Genomic DNA, 13,760 nt, shown 5'->3' with positions numbered 1-13,760 from the left:
ATCGACAACATAAACGTCTCTTTTCAAACAATCTAAGCGTTTGAGTGTATTCAGTGTGACGTGAGTAGTACGGACAAAATTGTTGTGAATCACTTGTAGAAAATGATTTCAATTCATGATGATAGTTTAGGTTAGGTCCAAAGTGAATGGGTTTATTCGACTCTCCACCGCAACCCGCAAGTGTTTATTGTCGCTTACACCTATTCACACTCGACCAAATAAACCCAGCTTCTTAACGAAGCCGATTAGTTTGTATGCTGAGTGGTCTTTCAGGTCAGATGGTGAGGGTACGGCTCTGTCAAATTCTAAAAACCTGATTCATTCCCCAGTGGGGCGGGCACAAAGTATGTTCTCTGCTGTTTCATCATTTTCCTAACTGAGGCGACAGACACACACTGTCTTCCGACCGTTCGAGTCTCTGTACATGATGATTCAAATGACAGTGACCTTTAAGAAGGCCTGTTAGACATCGTAGTTCATCCCTACTGTAGTCCAACAACTGTTTGGTATCAAGCTTCGAAGGGTGAATAAACACCTTGGAGTGAGCCAATCCTGGAGGATTCTGCCAATCCTGGAGGATTCTGCCATGAATCTCTTTGCCATCCAGTCAAGTTCAATCAATGTTTGGCGATGTAAAGTAATGCCAATGATAGATTTTGGTCCCTACCTGTCGCACCTTCCTTTGCAAGAGAGTCAGCAGCCTCATTGCCATCCAGGCCAGTATGGCCAGGAATCCAGACCATAGACAATCTGTTAAGTCTTCTTATCGAGGAAAGTCGTTCTTGAAAATTTGCTACCAATTGACTGGTGTATGAGGTGTGATTCTTTCAATTTCCCCGCACACAATTCCATAGCGTAAATTTCCGCTTGAAATACAATCGCATAGGTTACTAGGCAGGTTGAAATCTCTGTCCTGGATCTGCACCAGAACCGTGAAGTGTTTTTGATCCATCTGTAAACCAACAACTATCTGCTCTTAATATTTCCTTCTTCCTACTTGGTGATGATAACTTGGTTAGCGAAACGCACGACGAGAAAAATTCACGTAATCTTAAGTGTGAAATAGTATTAGGGATGTTCGTTGGCTAACACACAGATGGTGCTATTACTAATGAATCCATACGATTTTCAGATAACCCTGACCTTGAAAAGATACGTGTATAAATTTTACACTTGTCGAACTATCGGTTTGTGGGATATGAATTTTTAAGTGTAGCAACTTTTGTTAGTTTTGAGAAATTCAACTTTTTCAAAAAAGGTTATTCTGAGAGTGTTTTTCTCAATATCTCAGGTTATATTTTTTTATCATATTGTCAAATATGGGATCTTTGCATAATAACGCAGGAATAAATTTTTTACAACATATTTCAATGAAACTTTCACAGATATGAATGACGTAAACACTATAAATGGAGACGAAAAAACAATATTGAATGTGAGCAACGAAATCCAGAATCTAAACTACTCTCGAAATCAAAATTTTGAAGTTCATATAAAAGTAGTTGTTTCGAAAGTACTTTTTCTTTCGTTTATTCAAATATTCATTATGTTGTTTCAGATATGTTTTATCCAATTTTGTGAATCTCAATTGAAATAGGCACCATTTGAATCACTGCTTTTTTTCCAACGAACAGAAGTCGAATAATTCCGTCAGTATGGAAATTGGATGCTCGGGAATCGATGAAGTCGACGAAAGCCGTTTCTGCCTGGTCCTGATTGGCGCATGTTCTACCGGTGACAAAAAATAGTAATCGATTGGCGAGAGGTCTGGGAAGTATTGTGGGTGACGCAGAACTTTGAAGTACCTGGGTGGATCATCGGTGTTCAACCGCTGTCCTGAAAATCTCGTGTCGTCTTCACACGTGACGATTCGATACAAAAAAAGATTGTTATGGTTGCGCAAAAGCAAAGAAGAAGAATAAGTTACTTCTGCGATTGTTCAAATCGTGGGGTGCCCACTTCCCGAGGTTTTTGACATTTCCAATGAGTTTAAAATCATTAAAAACCGCATGGTAGCTAATGCCCAGTTTTTTTGTCATTTCACGCACCATTTATGATGGGTTGGTCTCCACCAGGGTCCTCATATCATCGTCATGAATTAACAAAGGTTGACCACTTCGAGGCTCATCTTCTAGGCTAAAATCTTCGGGACGAAATTCCGCAAACCAACGTTGAACAGTGCGTTCATTATCATCATCAATTACAAATGCCTGGTTGATTTTTCGGACTGTTTTGATAGCGAGTCGTTAAATTATGAATGAATTATGAGCTTCATCTTGTCATATTCGTCTTGGTGCCAATGTGGCAACAAGACAAATGTTTCACTCAGAAACTTTGAAGTTTACCCTGGACGTGGTCCATTTGATTGAAATTTTATATCGTAACTCTTTCGAACACTATATTGTGTATCTTAATCATGACGGATATCTCATTCAATTCCATAATGAATGTATGTTGTACAAACTGGATAGAGAAAACTGTTCTTCAATCATTCAACTTTTATATAAAAGTATTCGTTCCGAAAGAGTTTTTTTTTCTTACGTGTAATCCAATGTTCATGAGAAGTAGATGTTTCGAAGGTAGTTGTTTTTCCAGTTCCAAATGAATAAAATTAAAATTAATGGACTGAACACATTGTTACATAGTAAAAATAAAAATCTCAGAGTGAAGAACATTATCTCGATTCAAAGAAATCTTGCTCTCCTATATTCATGAAGAAATATTTTTTTAAACTGAGAAACATATTCTCTCGAGTTGAATTTTAATCATTATTTCAAATGAACTGAATAAACGCTTCTTTCAAGTAAAAAAAAATATTCCACCAAGATTGTGCATACATTTCAATAGAACTAATTACATTAGCTCAAGAGAAGTAAGTATGCATTCTTTAGTCTGAACAAAATTTAATTTCGAAGCAAAACTGTTTTGAGTTTACTTGGAACATTATTTAAATGTCTCCGTATGAGAAATTAATTGTTTTCCTTCGAAAAGAAGAATTTTTCATTGAAACGCTTCTATTTGTATAAATCAAATAAACTCATTTACTTCATCAAAGATGAACTTATACTTCTGTTTATAAACTGTCCCTCTCATTTGGATGTATTTAGTTACTTGAATCCAAAGTATCTCATCTGTAATATGAACAGCTATGAGTGGTAAGTAATTAATACATTACATATTATGATTGGTTTATTTGAAGCAAAAGCAAATAATAAATATTATCCCGAAAAAGCATGTGATAAAAAACAAAATAGAGAACTAAATTTTCCTTGCTAATCTTTGCTTAAATATCATATTCCAACTGCACACTTTTGAGAGATCATAAAGTTATACAAATAACAGAAATAAATATTCAGTAAGGAAACATATATAAAAAAGGGACATATTCTTGGCAAATTGCAAATTAACAATTTCACAACTCAGACAAAAAAGTGAATTAATTTATTAGTAATTTTACACAAATGAAGTTTTTAAAACTAGATGCCATTCTGGTAAATAACATTAAAAAAATCACCATCGTCGATCAAGTTCGGCATTCTGCCTTTGTTTGTCCACAATTGCCGGAAAATCACTTGGATTCTGAAATGAAAGAAGAAATCAACACATCATCCTTAGTCACTATTTTAAATATATAGTAAGGTAAAAATATGAAAACAGCAGCCACTTAATCAAAAAAAAAATATATATATATTTTTCAATAAAACACTGCTTAAGTGGGTTTATTTCGGTAACCAGCCTAATTGTTGTTCGCATGCACTGTCAACCCTCAAAATTTCAAACTTGTCTGAGGTCTTATTATTTAAGATACGATTCCTAGCAAGTTGAAAGGTGCTTAAACATTATTTAATCAGAAATGAATAATCAATTCCTAAGACGTACCTCAAATCCCTTTGAAGTAGACAGAAGTCTATACAGAAAAATTGCCTTTCAAAATAATTATTAGAGGATCAATGAAAAATATAAAATGTTTCAATGAAAAAATGTAAGTCATGATCATACAAACATACTTGAAAGAATATGATTCGCTATTTAAATAACAGCATTCACTGTTTTCACGTTTTTGGAAATTCATATTTCATCTCTAGTGACTTTGGTAATATTTCTACCTATTTTTTATATTCCTAAAGGAAATCTATCAAATAATTTCGAGCTGAGTGGGGTATATTTAATTTGTTCCCAAAGAATAAGATAAAAATATTTCTGAAGTGATCACAGAAAGCAAAGACGTTTCGGATTTCAACAAATATTTACATGTTGAAATCAGAAAGTGACTGTCACATATAGAAGCTTTTTATACCTACTGGTGCCTATTTTGGTATTTTTTGTATTATAATTTATTGTCGAAACTATAAGCACCTCTATCTTTCAATAAAAAATGAATTCGGTCTGAGAGAAAATCAAATTTTATTCAGAGAAAATGATCTTATTTGAAACAAGATAAAATGTATGTTCAAAACAAGAGATTGGCAAATTTGAATCAACGTGGAGGATTTTTCAGTTTAAATTATTATACTTTGCTTGCAGAGCTCGGCAAATGTAATAATGCATGTGTGAAAAATTACGGAGCATTGGTATAATTTTCGCAAAATGAGAGCAAAATTAAGAGTTGCCGTCAAAGTTCACCACTTTCTCTTCGGTACTACATATACAACGCGGTACTTACTGATATAGCGGAGTTTTATCCAATTATAATACTTACCCATGAAAATGTCTTTCAACTGTGCAAGTCCCCAGTCTTGTAAAATCTGTTCCATTATGGTAGAAACAAAATAATCGGAAAGAAATTGCACTGCTTACAGACATATAAAACACTTCCTCCGCGATGCTTACAACGAAATTCCCCGCTCCCCTCTCATTTAAGAGGGTCATAGAAAGACTAAAGCACCACAGTTTTTTTCAAATTGAAATTCCTATTATTTTCAGTCGATCATAATATAGTTTTGTATGTAGATTCACAAAACCCTTGTTATAAACGAATTGAGTTATTTGAAGAGATACAGTATTGAATTCAAACAAACACTATGTGTTCAGATCAAGTTGATATTGCTCTCCATTTGAAACAGTTTATTTTTTCCTTCAAATAGGTGGTGGATTTTGAGATGATATCATATTTTCGTGATTCAAAATAGGTCATTTTCGAAATGATATAATCAAACGAATGATGTCGTTGAAAGGCCAAGAAATTTGATTTCTTTATTGAAAAAAGTGTGATTTTCTATTGGAACATGGCGATGTTGGCATAAAGTAATAGTTTTTCCAATAGAGATAAAAATTTCAAAGCAACCTATGATCTTCTTTCAAAGAAATACTGTTTACTATGTACAGTGAATCGCTTTTTGAACATATTAAGAAAGGTGTTTGCGGCCTCACCCAAAAATCTTAATATCACCAAGATGACCACCGTCTGAAAACTTATCAAATAACAAACCCTCATTATCACTCTAGCAACACATGTATAACACAGTCTGAAGAGGGAGTCGATTCGATGTCGTGTTACATCACGATTTTGAGCCCCTTTGTGTGTAATTGAAGCTCCTAGGCCGGACTCTAGGGTTGAGGTCTAGTGCCTTTTAGGCCTGCAAGGAATTTTAAATGGTCGTACGGGCTTTTAGCTCTACACAACCCTCCGATTATCGTCTCTTGCTGGGTCATCAGAGATTCTGGTTCGATATAAATACGTGCTCACATTGTTCGGGTCATTGTTGTTTTGTTGCCGTCGCAGAAAGGAGATTCTTTGTGGAATTTTTAATTGGATTTCGAGTCCGGTTCAATGGGAGCATTATTTTCATTGTATACAGTGGCGCGTGATTGTGCGCTGAATGGCGTGTAAAAATGAGGTATTCCTAACTTTTCATTACTGACAGAAGCGATTGCATTCGGTTTATGGAAAATTCTATGGAAGACTCGTCTGAATCCCATCCATTGTTCAATTCGGTACAATGAAATCAGTTTCATTTTCAATTCCGGTGTCCCCTTACTACGCTGATAGGTAAAGATTGAATTCAGTTGGTGGATTATTGCTATACAGGGCGTTTGCGATTTGAATCTGAAATTGGAAGTGATTTAAAATGTTTTGCACTATGTGGAAAATACTTTGTGAAGTTTGTAGTAGTGAGAGTGATTTGTCAAAACTGAAAATGGAGATATTCATCCTGAATGTCAACGAAACGAGTAATCTTGTCTATATGTGTTCTCTTCAATCGTAACTCCGGTCGTGAAAGCCTATATTCTCACATTGTAGAATGGAAGTTGAAGTGTGGAAATCGTATAATTATTATTTTTGATAAAACCTATAAATTCCATAACAGAACACCCTTTTTCGAGAAACATCTGTACATCATGTGTACAGTGTATGTCCATGTCCGTATGTGTGTATGTCTATTCTTAACATTGAGTATATTATTGCATTACTACATTATCATTAAGTACAATTGTCTCAAAAGTATATAAAACTACATTCATTTTATATTCGGTTTGTCTTACCTTTATGAGCAAACGGCCCAGGCGGAGCTCTCTGGCTTACAGAGACAGGCTTGTCTGGCCATCAGTAGTGTCAAATTCAAATTTAAATTCATTTATTCGTAATTGCAATAGCAGCCATCTATAAGATGGATATACACGTCATGTTTTACACTCACACACAAATTGACAATAGACTTAGAAACAGGTAGTTAAAAATAAAAAATTCAATATATAATGGTTAATGTAATTGGTCATTGTGACTGATTCATTCAAACGAGTCATTGAAGAATTCACTAACCAAATAATATGCTTTTGCCAACATCATTTTTTTAATTGTCTGTTTGTACTTTCTGAATTTCATGTTCTGTATTATGCTGCTCGGTAGTTTGTTAAAAAACTTAGCTCCGACATATCCTGGACTTTTGTCAAATTTTGTTAATTTATGTTGATTTACGCTCAATTCATTTGCAGTTATATATAACTGCAAATGAAACAAAATAACATATACTCAATGTTATATATATATATATATATATATATATATATATATATATATTATATATATATATATATATAAAGAGAGATTTTATCGAGTGGGTATGATATAAAAATCGAAAATGAAACAATTAGAGGCCAATAGCCAGAAACACGTGTCCGTGGTTTGCCCCGCTTTTGAAGTGTTTTTGATTTATATATATATATATATATATATATATATATATATATATATATATATATATATATATATATATATATATATATATATATATATATATATATATATATATATATATATATATATATATATATGTATATATATATATATATATATATATATATATGTATATATATATATATATATATATATATATATATATATATATATATATATATATATATATATATATATATATATATATATATATATATATATATTGAACATAAGCCTCAGGATGCGTTTTTGGCAAACGAAAATTCTTTCAGCATTAGCGCAATCTCCCCATAGAATGACGATGTATGTGAGGTGGCAGTATACTAGTGAATAGTATATGTCCAATAGAATGGTTTTGTCCATTATTTCTTTTAGCTTCAGTATAGCAAAGAATCAAAAATATTTTTTTTTGTATGTGTTGTCCCATGATTGATCTAGGTGGAGTCCTAAGAAATTGGTCGATTCTAAGTTCTGAATTACGGCCAGAGAAGAACTGGAACTGTTTCTTCTACACTTAAATTGAATATATACAGTTTTTTCAATGTTCAATATCAAATTATTAGCATTGCACCAATTTCTAAAAGAGTTTATGACTCCAGTTTCTTCAGGGTCTGTGCAGAGGTCACCATCGAAAAATCTTCTGCAAACATTGTGACTTGTCCATTCTAGATATGACGAATTTTAAGAAGAGTAGTGTTCCCAACACTGACCCCTGCGGAACCCCGATATCCACGAAGTAGGTTTCAGAACATTAATTTTTTATTTGTACATAGGCCTTTCTTTCATTAAGGTATGACTTCATCACTTCAGGAATTTTTTCTCTTATTCCATTTCTTTCTAGTTTATTTAGAATAAAATTTATTTTTAGGCTGTCAAATGCACACGAGAGATCAAAGAAAATGCTAGCAACGAAATTGCCTGCATCAATATTATAATAGACACACTCCATGAATTCAATTGTTGCACTTTCCGTTGATCTCCCTGTGCGGAATCCATGTTGTCGAGATGAGAGAATGTTTTTCCTTTTCAGAAAGTCGACAAAAATTTTAGAAATAACGTTCAATATTGTCACCTGTCTATAGTTGTCCGGTGAAGTAGGTTCGTTTTTTTCATAAATAGGTATCACTTTACCCATTTTCAATTGGGACGGGAATACGCCTGTATCGAATGTCAAGTTGATCAGGTATGCCAGGGGTTCAGCAATAGTTTCTTTTAGAGTTTTTATTATTTTCACACTCATTTTGTCATTACCTACTATCTTTTCGTTTTTCAGTTTGGAAATAGTTCAGAGCACTTCTTGACTACTGACATAGTAGAAATAGAAACTTTCGCTGATACTTTTTGTAGGCAGTGTACATTCTATTGATTTACTTTGACCGAATTTCTTGTCTAGTTTCTCCTTCGTTATATTGGAGAAATGAGAAGCAGAACTCACTACTACTTCTTTTGCTTGATCAACATTTGCGTCATCGATTCTCAAAGTAATATTTGATTTGCATTTGCTTCTACGTATTTCATTATTCACGATGTTCCATACGGTTTTTTGTTCGTTTTCGCTTCTTCTAATAATATCTGATTGAACTTTAATTTTTCTTGTATTACTAAATTGTTATAATGCTTCTTCCGTTTCCTATAAAGTTCCCATTGGTTGGGGTCGTGGTTATTTTTAGCTTGATTGTATAATATTCTTAGTTTTTTACTGTTGTTTGTGATATTTCCTGTAACCCATCCTTTTCTGGGATGATTGTTTTTCGGTTTTAATTTTAAGGGACAGTTTGCTTGAATCGCATAGGTTATACTTGATATAAACTCATCAAAAGTTTTGTATACATCAGGCCCTATTTCATACATTTCTTCAAATCCAATTAATTTCAAGTGTTGCTTTGCTCTATCTAAATAAAAGTCGTACATGATTCTGTAGTTTTCAGTGTTTGAACATTCATCATTTATAAGATGTTTTTGATTTAGTGTGATAGTTGTTGAAATTGCTTGGTGATCTCCTATGTTTGGTTGCGTTACATAACTATTTCTGTCGTTATTACTATTCATTGCAATATAATCGATTTTTGTTTTGGACGTTTTGTTTTTGCAGGGAGCTATTCTAGTAGGTTCATTTGGAATGCAATCTCTAAGGTTGAAACATGTGAAAAATTCTTGAAGTAGTCTTTTTTCCAAGGTGTTTGTCATGAAATCAACATTTATATCTCCACATAGGTATATAGTTTCAAATGTGAGGGAAAATTGCGTAAATAATTCATACCCTTTCTCTAAAAATAGTTTGAAATCACTGTTAGGACATTTGTACACATTAACTATCACACAATTTAGTATTTCAGATTGTCATCAGTACCACATAGTCAGCGGCCATGGATATCTTCCTAGATCTATCTCTTCTCCACATTTTTCTGGATAGAGAGGCTAGATACACAGCATACAGACTTGTGCACATTGCCAATTGCACAAATCAATTTAACGCAGAGTGCAACAGGCTGTTGGTTGACACTGGAAGTCACAGCATTCTGAAAATGATCTCTGACTTCATGCCCCCAACTGCCAACTACGAACTGCCTTATAAAGTACTGTTCCCGAGTAGAAAGGACTGGATCCTCCGGGAGAAGGAAATATTGAGAGCAGGTAGTTGTTGGTTCACAGATGGATTAAAAACACCTTCCAGTTCTGGTGCAGGTGTTTTCAGTCGCAGACTCTGGACAGAGATATCTACCTGACTAGAAACCTATGCGACTGTATTGAAATGATCCAATCTCATATACAAGTCAATAAAAATATTCTCGGACAAGCATCGTTGGAAGCTCTTGGCTCCTACCGAGCAACGTCTGAATTGGTAGCAAATTGCCAAAAACGACACTGCTTGATTGAGGAGAAGATTGTCTCTGGTCTGGATTCCTGACCATACTGGCCTGGAAGGCAATGAGGCTGCTGACTCATTTGCAAAGGAGGGTGCTGCAAGCAGCTTCATCGGACCAGAATCTGCCATTGGCATCGCTTTAGGTTTTGCGAAACAAACATTAAAAAGCTGGATGGCAAGAAGGATTGGCTCACTCCAAAGCGTTGATTCACCCTTGGAAGCTTGATACCAAACCGTTGTTGAACTACAGTTGGGATGAACTGCGATGTCTAACAGGCCTTCTCACATGTCACTGTCATTAGGATCATAATGTGCAGAGATTCGGACTGTCGGAAGACCGCCTGTGGCCTCTGTTTGGAAAATGATGAAACAGCAGAGCATATACTTTGTGCTTGCACCGCTGGTGATCAAATCAGGTTTTTAGAGTTCGGTAGTGCCGTTCTCTTACCATCTAGCCTGAAAGACCACTCACCATACAAACTAATCAGCTTCGTTGAGAAGCCGGGTTAATTTGGTTGAGTGTGAATAGGTGTTAGTCACAATAAACTCTTGTGTGTTGCGCAAGCCTCTATGGCTCCTCGTTTTCTTTCAAATTTTCAGTTGAAAAACAATGAACTTCACAAATTATGTGTTCATGTACTTTCGATTTATTGAATTTTTCTTCATACATATTCAGTGTGGGAGCAAACATGAGTACTGACACTTTATGTGGAAGCTCATGTCCAAACGTCACCTCCTCACCTCATATGAAATTGATTAAAAATGGGTATCTATGTGAACATGTGACAAATAAAGATAATTTTCAATTATTATAATATATGGTTACCTTTCATTAAGTTTCACTAACAAATTGAATGCGTCTCATCTGTCGGAGTTTTTTCGCTCGTATTCACGAAAATTTATTATTCCTTAATGATTTACCCAGTTTTTTCATGATTTTTAGACACGTAAAAATCCAAAATTATCAAGAAATAATGGTTTCTATCAAAGTGTTGATATTTGTTTACTTAGATACAATTTTTATTTGAAAGTTCTGACAGAATTGAAGGAAACAGATGAATAACTCTGATATATTTCGTCAGGTATCACTGTCCTCAAGCTGCATAACAATGACCATGTATCTAGGCCAGAATGACGTACAGAATGCAAGGACATGCTCAATTTGATGAGTATGTAGTGGTTTGGTATGAGTGGATTATTAGAGGAACTATATACCCAGTTTGTGGAATTTAATAAGGACATGAGTGTGAAGCAGCAACAGAACATTGGAACAGTTCATCCTGATATCGGACGAATCTAGATCAAAATTATCAATATGAATAATTTAATCCCACAAGAATCCAAAGAAAGAGTGATTGATTCATAATTTGTTTATTGAAGGTGATGTTTATGAATTGTTATTGATATGAGGAATATTAAGTCATAGTTTTCACTATATTTTGAAATACAGATTTGAAACATATTTTGAAACAGATTTTGTACATCAAATGATCAGTTTTGACGCTGAACTCTTCGTAAAAGTAGCAACCTTATTTAGATAGGAAAATATCGCTTTTCCTGTAGAACAGCAAATAAGGAACTCGCGTTCCCTGGGGTTTCAATACGTTTTTTTTTACACGGTCTTGACCGAAGAATCGTCGTACCTAATCCAGCAGTTGTAGCCGACGTGGAAGGCATTGGCCACGTAGTATCCAATGTTGGCATTTTTGCCTTCGTGGTAAACGACGGCGAATAGCTTGTGTTGTTTTTCTGTTGGAGACTGTGTTTCCGACGATATCAAAGTCGAATCAAACTTCAAGTCGAATTCAAAATCAAAAGCCTCCTCTATCGTTGTTACGTATTTTTCGATAGGCTCTCCATCCAATATTTCCAAGGGTTCTCCATGCCGCATCACAGGAATTTCTGAATTTTTCTGCCCCGATTGGACCACCTCCAACAGTGCACGTATAGCCAACTTCACAGTGCCTTTCTCTGTAGCTACCTCTTCACGATTATAAAACTTTTTCAGAAACTCTCTTACTGTTTTTGCAGATCGACCAGTAGCATTTGCTTTCCACTCGTAGTAAACACCTGACGGCTCTGTCTGTTAAAGATGTGGTTTGTCATTATAATCAAAGCCACCGATAAGACGAAAGATACCGAAAGGTCTCTTGCCATTACTCTGAGTATACTATTGTTTCAACGGTGTTATATAACGTGTTATATATTCTAATGTAACAGGATCCTCGACGGTCAATTTGTGACTTTGACACTCGATTTGCACTCGATTGATTAGTATTTTGGCGTCGGCGGTCAAACCAGCAGAGGCCATAACTACATGCTCATCTAATAGACATATTTTTCTCACTGTTATTTCTCCTTGAAGCTTGGCTACCGATTTTTTTCGACTCCAAGTACGACAAAATTGGCTCCCCTAACACCAACCGCAGTAGATTCTTTTCGGACAGCTTCTTGTGGATATTCAACTTGCAGAAGATGTCTATCTGGTGAAAAAACGGTTATAGCCCTATCGTATCTTGCAGACATTTTTATATCTAATTGATTTTGGAAATATTAGTAAACCGTACCTAGCCGAAATATTGCTTGGTAATAGGCAACAAACACACATTCCAACACAGACTCACATATTTTCAATGAATGTACCTAAGCATGTGATGTAATGTTTGCACCCATTTTAAGATGGGCTACAAAAAATGTATTTTGTGAGAGGGAAGTAATTGAATACTCAATCGAACTGAATATACCTAATAAGATATATTATCAATCGTGCCAACTTGAGCATTTTGAAAAATAAGGAAATGCTGTTCCTATCAAAGAATGAAAAAAATAGGGAATGGAGTCTTTATCAAACCTGAATGTGATAGGAAAATGAACCTCACATATTGAATATATTTTTCAGTTATAAAACTTTTTATACCTACTTTGAAATCGTTTTTCAATAGTTTTCAATTTCATTGGCGATGCATTGAAACTTTTTGCATATATCTGAACTTCAAACCCTGACTTGATTCCATCATCTAACTTTATAACATGTCAAACTATGACACTTCCGAAGAAGCTATTGTATAGCGGAACATGTATTGCGTTTTTGTGAAACATTTTAGTGAAAATATCACAATGAAGTGCATATCATTAGTTCGGACTTTCATTGTTTATTATAATATGAAATGATTTGAAATCCCTGAAAGAAGATGAGGGAGAATGCCAATTGGATCGCCACTCCCACCGGTTATAGCCAACATATATATGGGGTGGTTTCGAAAATCCCATAAGTAGCCCCGAGTCTAGTTCAGATACGTTGACGACAACTATACACCTTCTTGAAGCACATCAACAACGTAAGACCCTCCATCACTTTCACAATGGAGAAGGAGATCCACAACGAATTGCCATTCTTAGACGTAATGGTGAAGAGGACCGACACAAAATGGAAAACATCTGTGTACCGAAAACCCACTTACACGGGACAGTATTCGAACCAGGAATCCAACCACCATTAATCGACTAAGAGAGGAATCATCAAGACTCCAGTAGACCGTGCTTTCGGGCTCTGTAATACGAAGGAAGGTCTCGAGAAGGAAATAGACATCATCAAAAATGATCTTCAACGGAATGGCTACTCCAAAGCGATGGTGGAACAGGCATTGGCTAAAAGACAGCAGGAGCCTCGCAAAGAAGAGAAGCCGTCACAACCAGTACTTGTACTTCCCTACTTCTAAG

General features: G+C 35.0%; 1 pseudogene; it reads right to left on the bottom strand.

Annotated features, from left to right (window-relative positions):
* Positions 1-11,652: 11,652 nt before the first annotated feature.
* Positions 11,653-12,625, bottom strand: LOC111514565 (proteasome subunit alpha type-7-1-like; annotated as a pseudogene).
* Positions 12,626-13,760: the final 1,135 nt, after the last annotated feature.

The sequence above is a fragment of the Leptinotarsa decemlineata genome, unplaced genomic scaffold (assembly GCF_025532065.1).
Source record: "Leptinotarsa decemlineata unplaced genomic scaffold, Ldec_3_MD MMD2_tig00078422_RagTag_RagTag, whole genome shotgun sequence".
Taxonomy (NCBI): domain Eukaryota; kingdom Metazoa; phylum Arthropoda; class Insecta; order Coleoptera; family Chrysomelidae; genus Leptinotarsa; species Leptinotarsa decemlineata.
The sequence above is the reverse complement of the archived record's forward strand: the minus strand, read 5'-3'. Positions and strand labels throughout refer to the sequence as shown.